General features: G+C 38.2%; 1 pseudogene; it reads right to left on the reverse strand.

Moving 5' to 3' along the window:
- Window positions 1-5509: 5509 nt before the first annotated feature.
- Window positions 5510-9406, reverse strand: LOC100585605 (annotated as a pseudogene).
- Window positions 9407-9843: the final 437 nt, after the last annotated feature.

Below are 9843 nucleotides of genomic sequence, written 5' to 3' on the forward strand. Positions count from 1 at the left end.
TAATAATAATTAATTACACTTTTCAGATATCTCCAAGCCAAGGAAGTTGAATCATCTCAATATATTAATGAAAGTGAATATACATGTACCTGTGTAAGTAACTGGTTTAAATATAGATTATTCTTGATGGTTTTGTGTTTAATATAATTCTTTGCTTTTTTCATAAACCCTTCCAGATCGGTGACTGATGTTAGGTGGCAGAAAATTAATTTTTCTCTGAAAATTATGTGGTTGGTTAATCTGGATATAAATCAACTTGTAACTTTTGTATCTATGTGTAATTTTAAGAGTTAAGGCAGTACCTGCTATAGAAACCTTTTCCTCAAAAACTTGTCATGTTAATGTCTTTTAAAAGACAGGCCAATATATGTATACTTACATATACATGTAATATATGTAACATGAATATATACATCTTATATATTTCACGCATATATGTAATATGTATTACATGTATATTTACATATGCATTACGTATATTTACGGATATATATGTAAAACAAAAGCTGGAATCTTTGATGACTTCCCTTTTTGTTGTTGCAACTGGCTTTTAGGTAAACAGAATTGCTCCACATAAAGATGACACATATTTTCCATCCTGTGGTAGAGGAAGAAACAATGCAGTGGGTTGTAAAAGTTGCACAGCAAAACCGCAGTTTGAGAGTGGCTGATAACCTAACCATACATTTTCTGTGTTGAACCTACCATGCCCTCTACTGGAGAGATTCATTGAACAATTATTGGTGGAGGTTTTCCAGATAATTTATGAACTTTCTATATTTTTAAAAAAATTTATAGAGGAAGGCAAAGAAAAAATACAAGTTGCTTGCATAATGTATCTTAGATTCTTGTATTATATATCTTGTGTGTCTTAAATTATGAAGAGTAAAAATTTCCCGTCATACTTCTCCCTTCTGCTCCCACTCTATGCTAACCATTATTAATAAAAGTTATTAATTCCTATTCCTATTAACTAAAAATATTTATATAAAATAATTTGCCTACTTAAGCTTTAGAAATGTGGAAGCCATTGGACGCTGTGGCTCACACCTGTAATCACAGCAGTTTGGAAGGCCAAGGAAGGAGGCTTGCTTGAGCCCAGGAGTTCAAGACCAGCTTGGGCAGCATAGCTAGACCCTGTCTGTATAAAAATATATTAAAAAAAATTACCTGCGCATGGTGGCATGCACCTGTAGCCCCGTCTACTCAGGCGGTTGAGGTGGGAGGATTGCTTGAGCCCAGGGACTTTGAGGCTACAGTGAGCCATGATGGTGCCACTGCCCTCTAGCCTGGGTGACAGAGGGAGACCCTGCCTCTTAAAAAAAAAAAATTAATTAATTAATTAATTAAGAAAAGTAGGAAATTTAGGAACCAAGATACTTGCTTTTAAAAACACAAAAGTATCATTCTGTGTATTATTCTGTGCTTTGCTTTTTTCAGTTAGTAAGATAATTTAGTTTCCAAATTTCTAAGAGCTGTAAACCTATCATTTACCTTATGAAATGTTAAATAGGTGGGTTAGTTAAAAAAAAAAAAAAGGAAAAAATCAGGAAGTTAAATGCTATGTGGTGATGAGTAATTGGAAAAAAGGAAAACTTTTATTACCCTAGTTGCTGAATATATTTAAAGAAGTATAATGCCTGTCTTTTAAAATTTTTTTTGTCCTATTTAACGTTAGTTGGTGAAATATTCTTTTAACAGAATGAAAATATGACCTCATGAGATTTTGTGCTATACTCCTTAACCCCTAATATGATCTGAGATTTAAAAATTATGATTAATTTTTGAGAATATAATTTTCATACCTAGAAGCTGAGAGAAAATGAGTGTTTTTGTCAGAAATGAATCACGGGTTAAACCTAATACTTGACATGTATTATAGCTAAGTTAATAATTTTACCAATCCTTGTATTGATACATTCCAGTTAGTGTAATTCCATGGTTCTGTCTTAAATTTATACCAAGTATATACCAAGTATATGATATGGAGTATGTCATACTTCCAATGCAGGTAGGTCCTGCTTGAATTTAACAGCCCCCTTTTTACAAAAACATCTAGATGCCCTTCGTAAAGCAACAACAGGAGCATCATGAAGTTTTTTTTTTTTTCCCTAAAAAAATACTAACGTATATTGAAATACCTTGGATAGATTGTTGTAGCTATTAGGTCTGTAAGGTAAAGGACTGTAAGTATGAGGTCTGAGTAAGGGAATTGTTGTGTGTTCCTGCTGCTACACTCTTTTTGTGCATGGAATACCAGGGGAGAATAGGGGATATAAATACTTTCTTATAAAATAGGTTACATAGTTGGCATATTGTCTATGAGTTAAAGCTAGGAATTTCTTTTTTGGTGTTTCTTTTGACTGAGATTTTAATTTCTGTCCCTGGAATTTTGCCAGACCATTGGAGTGTCAAGTGTCCTATTGACAACTTTTTTGAAATTTGGGGATATTAAATTAACCAAATACAAAATTTTAAATATCTATATGATAATAGTCACAAAATCTTCTTTAAAAAGTCTGAAGAAAGCCATTTTTCATCTAGTAAATAAGGAATCTGTTTACATTAGTATTTCTTTTTCAGCATACTGATGACTATTCCTATGTAGAGAGCATTAATCCATTTTAGATATTGGTTTTCACAGGTTTTTATTCATGGACTACTTCCTAATAACCTAAAACCTTGTGGATTTCTCTCCCAAACACATTTTTGAAACAAAAATTCCAAAATCTCAACAGAATTAATTAGAAAAAATACAATGCTTTTAAGAGATGTCTGTAGGCCTTGACACAATTGCCATGTGGCACTAGTCCCCTCAAAAGTTCCCAGTTTCAAAGGACAGAATAATTTTGCAGTTCTTTTCATGAAGTACCCTTAGGAGAGTGGGATGGCTGGAGGGGTTGTCCATAATTGGGATACTTGCTTTTTGTTCCTAGTTTCTGCCCTAATTTACTTAGAACTCAGGCATATTGTTTAGCTTTCTTATGCTTAAGCTACTGATCTTTCAGGCACAAGTAGTTATAGCACTCTTCCTTTGTAGGAATTTAAAATAAAACAATACTGGAAATGTCGTGGACAGCTTGGTAGATGACAGTACATAGTTCTCAGGACTGGCCTTGAGCTAAACTTTGTAGTAGGACTAGTTTCTTCTAGGTGACTCTTTTGTCCATTTTTCTGTCTTGCTCCTATGCAGGACCCTCATTCTTTTTGGGGGATCTGTTTGTTTATGAAGTGTCCTGGTGGTCCTCTTGGGCCCTTCCAAATGCTCCTTTGGGCACATCAGCGATGTAAGGTTACTTTTTAATTTAAAGAGTATTTTTGTAGAGCAGATTACAGCACATTTGAGAGGAAGGTACAGAGGTAGCGCATATGTCTTCTGCTCCCATACATACATAGCCTCCCCATTACTAATATCCGACAGTTGATAAACTTATATTGACACATCATTACCACCCAGAGTCCATAGTTGACATTAGGGTTTGTTCTTGGTGTTGTACGTTCTGTGGGTTTAGACACAGTTATAATGACATGTATCCACCATTATAACATCATAGTATTTTCACTCTGCCCTAAAAATTCTCTGTGCTCTGCCCATTCCTCCCTCCTTCCCCCATAACCCTATAAGCCCTAGCAACCACCAATTTTCTGTTTTCTGTCTCCATAGTTTTGCCTTTTCCAGAGTGTTATAGTTGGAATCATACAATATGTAGCTTTTCAGATTGGCTTCTTTCATTTAGTAATATGCATTTATGTTTCCTCCATGTCTTTTCAGGGCTTAATAGCTCATTTCTTTTTAGTGCTGAATAATATTCCATTGTCTAGATGTACCACAGTTTATCCACTCACTTGCTGAAGGACATCTTGGTTGCTTCCAAGTTTTGACAAATATGAATAATGCTGATATAAACATTCACGTGCAGGTTTTTGTGTGGGTGCAAGTTTTCAACTCCTTTGGGCAGATATTAAAGGGCATAATTGCTCAATCATAAGGTAAGAGTATGATTAGTTTCATGAGAAACCACCAACCACTTCCAAAGTAACTGTACCATGTTGCATTCCCACCAGCAACAAATGGGAATTCCTGTTGCTGCATATCCTTTTTGGCATTTGCTGTAGTTCTGGATTTTGGCCATTTTAACAGGCGTGTATTGGTATCTCATTGTTGTTTCATTTTGCATTTCTCTAATGACATATGATGTAGAGTATCTTTTCACATGCTTATTTGCCATATGTATTATCTTGGGTGAGATGTCTGGTATGTTCTTTGGCCCATTTTTTAGTTGAATTGTTTGTTTTCTTATTGTTGAGTTTTAAGAATTCTTTGTATGTTTTGGATTAGAGGTTTTTTAAAATCAGATATCCCCTTTGCAGGTATTTTGTCCCAATCTGTGGCTTCTCTTTCCACTACACTGACGTTGTCTTTTGCAGAGCAGAGATTTTTTTTTTTTTAATTTTAATGAAGTCCAGTTTATCAATTCTTTCTTTCATGGATTGGATCTTGATGTGATATTCATTTTCATATCCAAGGTCATCTAGATTTTCTCCTTGGAGATTCTCTTCTAGGAATTTATAGTCTTGCATTTTACATTTAGGTTGGTGATCCATTTTGAGTTATTTTTCTGAATGAAGTTACTTTCCCAAATATTTATGTTCTTCCTCAAAAATGTTTTGGAAATGTACAGCTCTTTACATGTTAATCTTTTAATCTTTTTTTGTAGGCTTCTTCACTATCTTTACAGAGTGAATTATCCCCACGTTAGCTATTTGGTGAAAACATTTCTTTTTCTCAGTGCACTGTAGGAAGGACTTAAAGTTGCCACTGGAGCTTTTGTCTCTCCCTCTCTGACTGCATTTCCCCGCATTTCTGATTGTAGTGAAGATTTCTCACTTGGAGACTTATAATTTTTCAGTGTGTCAACTATTTTATCTCCTTCAGTTAATTTACAGTGAACATCTGGTTAAGAGTTTCTAAAATAAATTTGAAAACAAGCCCAGCTGAAGCCAGGATAGCCACTTGGCCTAGCCCAGCCTAGATGAGCTGTATTTAACTACACAACATTAGTCATATTTTTTCAGAATTCTTTTGGATTTATTTTTACAAGTACCCATACTCTGATGCATCCATTATATCTAATTTCAGGATTCCACTGTTCATGTTTTCTTTTTCATCAACAGCGGCCTGATCTGTCATTTTTGGCAAATGGTGGATCTGACTTTATCATTTAAAACTTATTCCATATGCACTACTTTTTTTAAACTTTATTTTCCTGATTAATAAGTTTGCTCATCTTTCTATCCACTCTTTAGCTTCTTTTTTTCCCACTGTTTAATACAAAACATCTTATTATAAAAACAAATGATCAATATTTTATTAATTGCATTTTCTTAAGAAAATCCAGAAAAGGGATCACTTCATATTTCCATAATAGTACAACATTGCATATTAAAAAAACTGTTTTGAACACAGCTGAACTTTCAGATAAATTGACTTTCACTTGATTTGCAGGATTCAACATTTCTCAGATGTTAATACAGGGTCAAAAGTGGCAGATAGAACTTTTCAAATTGCTTATGTTTGTTCCAGCTGGTTGCACTGATGAACCCACAGGCTGTATTCATCACTGCTTGCATCTGTGTTCTTCAGAGCCACTAAGCATTTTTCCACCCCCAGACCATCATCATAACACACCATCCAGATGATTAAATATAGAACATGCCTATACAAAATATCATACTGATCTGATGTTGATCCTTGTATTATATTTGGAAACTCCCATTATAAATTTTTCCTCCAGAGGAACAAGAGGCAACTTTTCATCTTGCTGGGCAACATCTATATAATTTATCAGGTCTAGTGGCCCTTCAAGATATCTTCTCTCAGAGAGTTTCAGTGTCTTAATGGCACCAACATATTTTATTTGAAATTTCTGCACACGTGTTTGAATTATTGTTGCTTTATTCTAAGCTCTTGGTGGAATCTGTATTGAGGCTGGCCACCGGGCTGGACTATGAAAGGCCCCCAAGGCTAGAATCTACAGACTTGCTCTTAGTACTGATTTCACCACTTTGGGAACTGCTACTACTGTGTCTTTTCTTTTTTTTTTTTTCCTTTCCAAAACATTTTTCACCATAGCTTCATCTAGAGAATATCACCATAGAATCAAATATTATTTTATTATCTTCAAAGGTTCTAAAGACAGGTCTGCACAGATAGCTTCCTTTCATTCTAACATAGTTCTTTTTATGGAAACAATGTACGTCAACGCCAAGCATAGGCAGAGGGCCGCCTATGCTTCTGTTAGAGACAGAGCACTCCAAACCTCCTTAGTTTCTTGCGAAGGCAGTTTTATACTTCTCATAATGTAGGAATTTTCATCAGAAGCATCTCTTCAGTGCTGTCTGAAGTTGTTCTTCAGTCTTCTGATATATTTTGAAGGCTGTTTGCTTGTAGCTACTTGAAATTGAATGTGTCTTTAATGCATTGTCTATTATTTTGCTTGATAAATCTTCTGGATATTTTTTGTAATGTCAGGTTCAACTTGTTCTAAATGTTCAGGTCACTCTTTGCTAAGTCCTTTTCTAAAAGAATGTATTCTAAGTCCAAGCAAAGAGTTGGAGGTTTTCAGCTCTTTTTTAATGCCTTCCAGTTTTTCCATTTCCGATAGTTTGTTTTTGAGCGTGGATTCCATTAAAGTTAATTCAAGGCCTTCACATTATTTTTAAATAAGGTTAAATGTGTAAAAAATTTGAAAGTCTTTCCTCTAGAAGAACAGAAACATCAGTGGCTAGTTCTTTGTCTTTACTTGCATAAGATAGGCCTTTAATTATTAAAAATCTGATCATGACTATAAGTAACACCATTTTCCACAGCAATGCATGGGTATCAGGATCTGGTTGAAAGTCCTCTGGCAGGGCTGCCACTGACTGGCACACTGTCCCCTAGAACCACTGCAACACTGAGCATCACGGCTATGAACAGACCCTCTGTGATCCCCTAGGCTGTTGTGAGGCACTTCAGTTTGTCAGGTCTCATGGACCGTCATAGAGCACCAGAGAGTATTCTGCCTGGAACCAAATCAGTGCCTGGTAGATTTCAGTGGAGGTGAGAGAGAAAGAATAAATACAGTAAATTACTGGCTAATTCTTCTCCTTCTATTTTTTTTTTTTTTTTAGGGACAGGGTCTTGCTATGTTGCCCAGGCTGGAGTGCAATGGCTATTCCCAAGTACCATCATAGCATACTACAACCTCAAACTGGGCTCAAACAATCCTCCCACCTCAGCCTCCTGAGTAACTAGGAGGAGGTTTGCTCCCCTGCACCTGGCTTCTCTTTCTCTTAAATAAACTTCTCTTTTTGTGGCCCTAAATCTTTTAGCCACAGAGCACCAAAAACTTGTTATTCTCAGAGCTGCTTCATGTCTGGCTGGCCTTGACTGTTCACAGAGAGGGCAGAACACAAGTGGGGAGAAGATTATGGAGGACCCTACAAAGGGTTTCAACTTACTTTACCAATTATGCCTTTAAAAACAAAGGAAGAAATGGCCGGGTGCAGTGGCTCATGCCTGTAATCCAGCACTTTGGGAGGCCAAGGCAGGCGGATCATCTGAGGTCAAGAGTTTTGAGACCAGCCTGGCCAACATGGTCAAACCCCATCTCTACTAAAAATAAAAAATTAGCTGGGTATGGTGGCATGCACCTGTAGACCCAGCTACTTGGGAGGCTGAGGCAGGAGAATTGTTTGAACATGGGAGGCAGAGGTTGCAGTGAGCCAAGATCGCACCACTGCACTCCAGCCTGGGCAATAGAGTGAGACACTGTCTCAAAAAAAAAAAAAAAAAAGGAAAAAATAAGTTGGAATTTTAAAAAGTTTTCACACCTCAAGACTGTACTGTCTAATTATGAGCCAGGAAAACTCAATTTTCTCAAACTCTTTTTGCATGTGGTGAAATGTTTGATGATGCAGAAGCCCTTCAAGATATTTTTTTTCGGAATGATCATCTTTGAGGGTATTAGATGCTGATGCAGCTTTCCTCACAGGGGCTGATCCCTAGGCAGTGGGGGACCCAGGCTTTGTTCAGCTGAATTTAACAACTCAGTCTTGGCCAGGCTTGGTAACTCACACCTGTAATCCCAGTACTTTGGAAGGCCAAGGTGGGAGGCTTGCTTGAGCCCAGGAGTTCTAGATCAGGCTGGGCAACATAGCGAGACCCTGTCTCTACAAAGAAACAAACAAACAAATGAAAATTAGCTGGGCACAGTGGTGTTTTCCCATGGTACTAGCTATTCTGAGGCTGAGGTGGAAGGATCGCTTGAGCCCAGGGGTTTGAGACCTCAGTGAACTATGATTGTGTCACTGCACTTTAGCCTGGGCAACAGAGTGAGACCCTGTCTCTAAAAATCACTTTATCAGGCCATTCTTGCATTGCTATAAATAATTACCTGAGACTAGGGTAATTTATAAGAGGTTTAATTGGCTCACGGTTCTGCAGGCTGTACAGGAAGCATAGCACTGCAACTGCTTATGGTGATGTCTTGGGAGCTTTTACTTACGGCAGAAGGCAAACTGGGAGCTTGCACGTCACGTGGTCAAAGCAGGAACAAGAGGGAGAGGGAGGGAGGGGAGGTGCCACACATTGTTAAACGATTGGATCTTGTAAGAACTAAGTCACTATGGTGAGGACAGCACCAAGCCATGAGAGATCTGCCCCCATGATCGAAATACCTTCCACCAGGCCCTACCTCCAACACTGGGGATTATATTTCAGTAGGAGCTTTGGAGGGCACATCCAAGCTATATCACACACACCATCTCATTGACAACAAATTGGTAGGAATTTTTAAAATTCCATTTATTTCTACCTTTTTTTTTTTTTTTTTTTTTTTCTTGGAGACAGCATCTGGCGCTGTCACCCAGGCTGGAGTGCAGTGGCACGTTCATGGCTCACTTCAGCCTCAACTTCCCATGGTCAGGTGATCCTCCCTCCTCAGCCTCCTGAGCAGCTGTGACCATAGGTGTAAGCCACCAAGCCTGGCTAAGTTTTTTGAGTTTTAGTAGAGACAAGGTCTTGCTATGTCACCTAGGCTAGTCTTGAACTCCTGAGCTCAAGGGCCCTCCTGCCTCAGTCTCCCAAAGTGCTGGTATTACAGATGTGAACCACTGTGCCCAGCTCTTCCTTCATTTTAAAAGGTGAAATTGGTGAAGTAAGTTGCAACCCTTTGTGGGGCCCACTGGTTTTGGCAGGGCCAGGCTGGGCTGGGCTGAATGGCTCTGCAGGTCTGGCTGAGCTCCCTCATGTGTGCTGAGGTCAGCTGATATGGGCAAGTGCAGCTCCAGCCTTGGCTCTGGCCCACATATTTCTTACCCTTGTCTTATAACCTGTGTTATAAGCCTGGTCTTTTCTGCCCATGGTAACGGCAGAGGCACCAGAGAGTCACTGGGGAGCAGTTATCCAATCTACATTTTCAAAAGTTTACTCTGACTGTGAGATGTCAAAATCTCATTTGATTGCCTTTTAATGAAGTCATGATCCTCAGGGAGCCTGTAGGTTTTCTGGAAGTAGGATATAGAATAGGAGCTGATATAGTCACCCATTTCTTCTGTTTATGTGGCTCACTTCACCAGCCACTGTCAAGAAAAGTTGGGATACTTGAGCTGAAAGAGATGAGATCACAATAAACACCAGCCCAGAGATGGCTACACATGTATTCTGAAATGACTGCACTCTGTTGACCAGGTTAGGAGAGACCTTCCACAGCACATACTGTCCTATGGGTAAAGCTACAACTTAGGTGCCCAAGATGCTGATGCAGCAAGGCCTAGTGCTAAGTAACTGCAGGATTCCAG

The sequence above is a fragment of the Nomascus leucogenys genome, chromosome 9 (assembly GCF_006542625.1).
Source record: "Nomascus leucogenys isolate Asia chromosome 9, Asia_NLE_v1, whole genome shotgun sequence".
In the NCBI taxonomy this organism is placed as follows: domain Eukaryota; kingdom Metazoa; phylum Chordata; class Mammalia; order Primates; family Hylobatidae; genus Nomascus; species Nomascus leucogenys.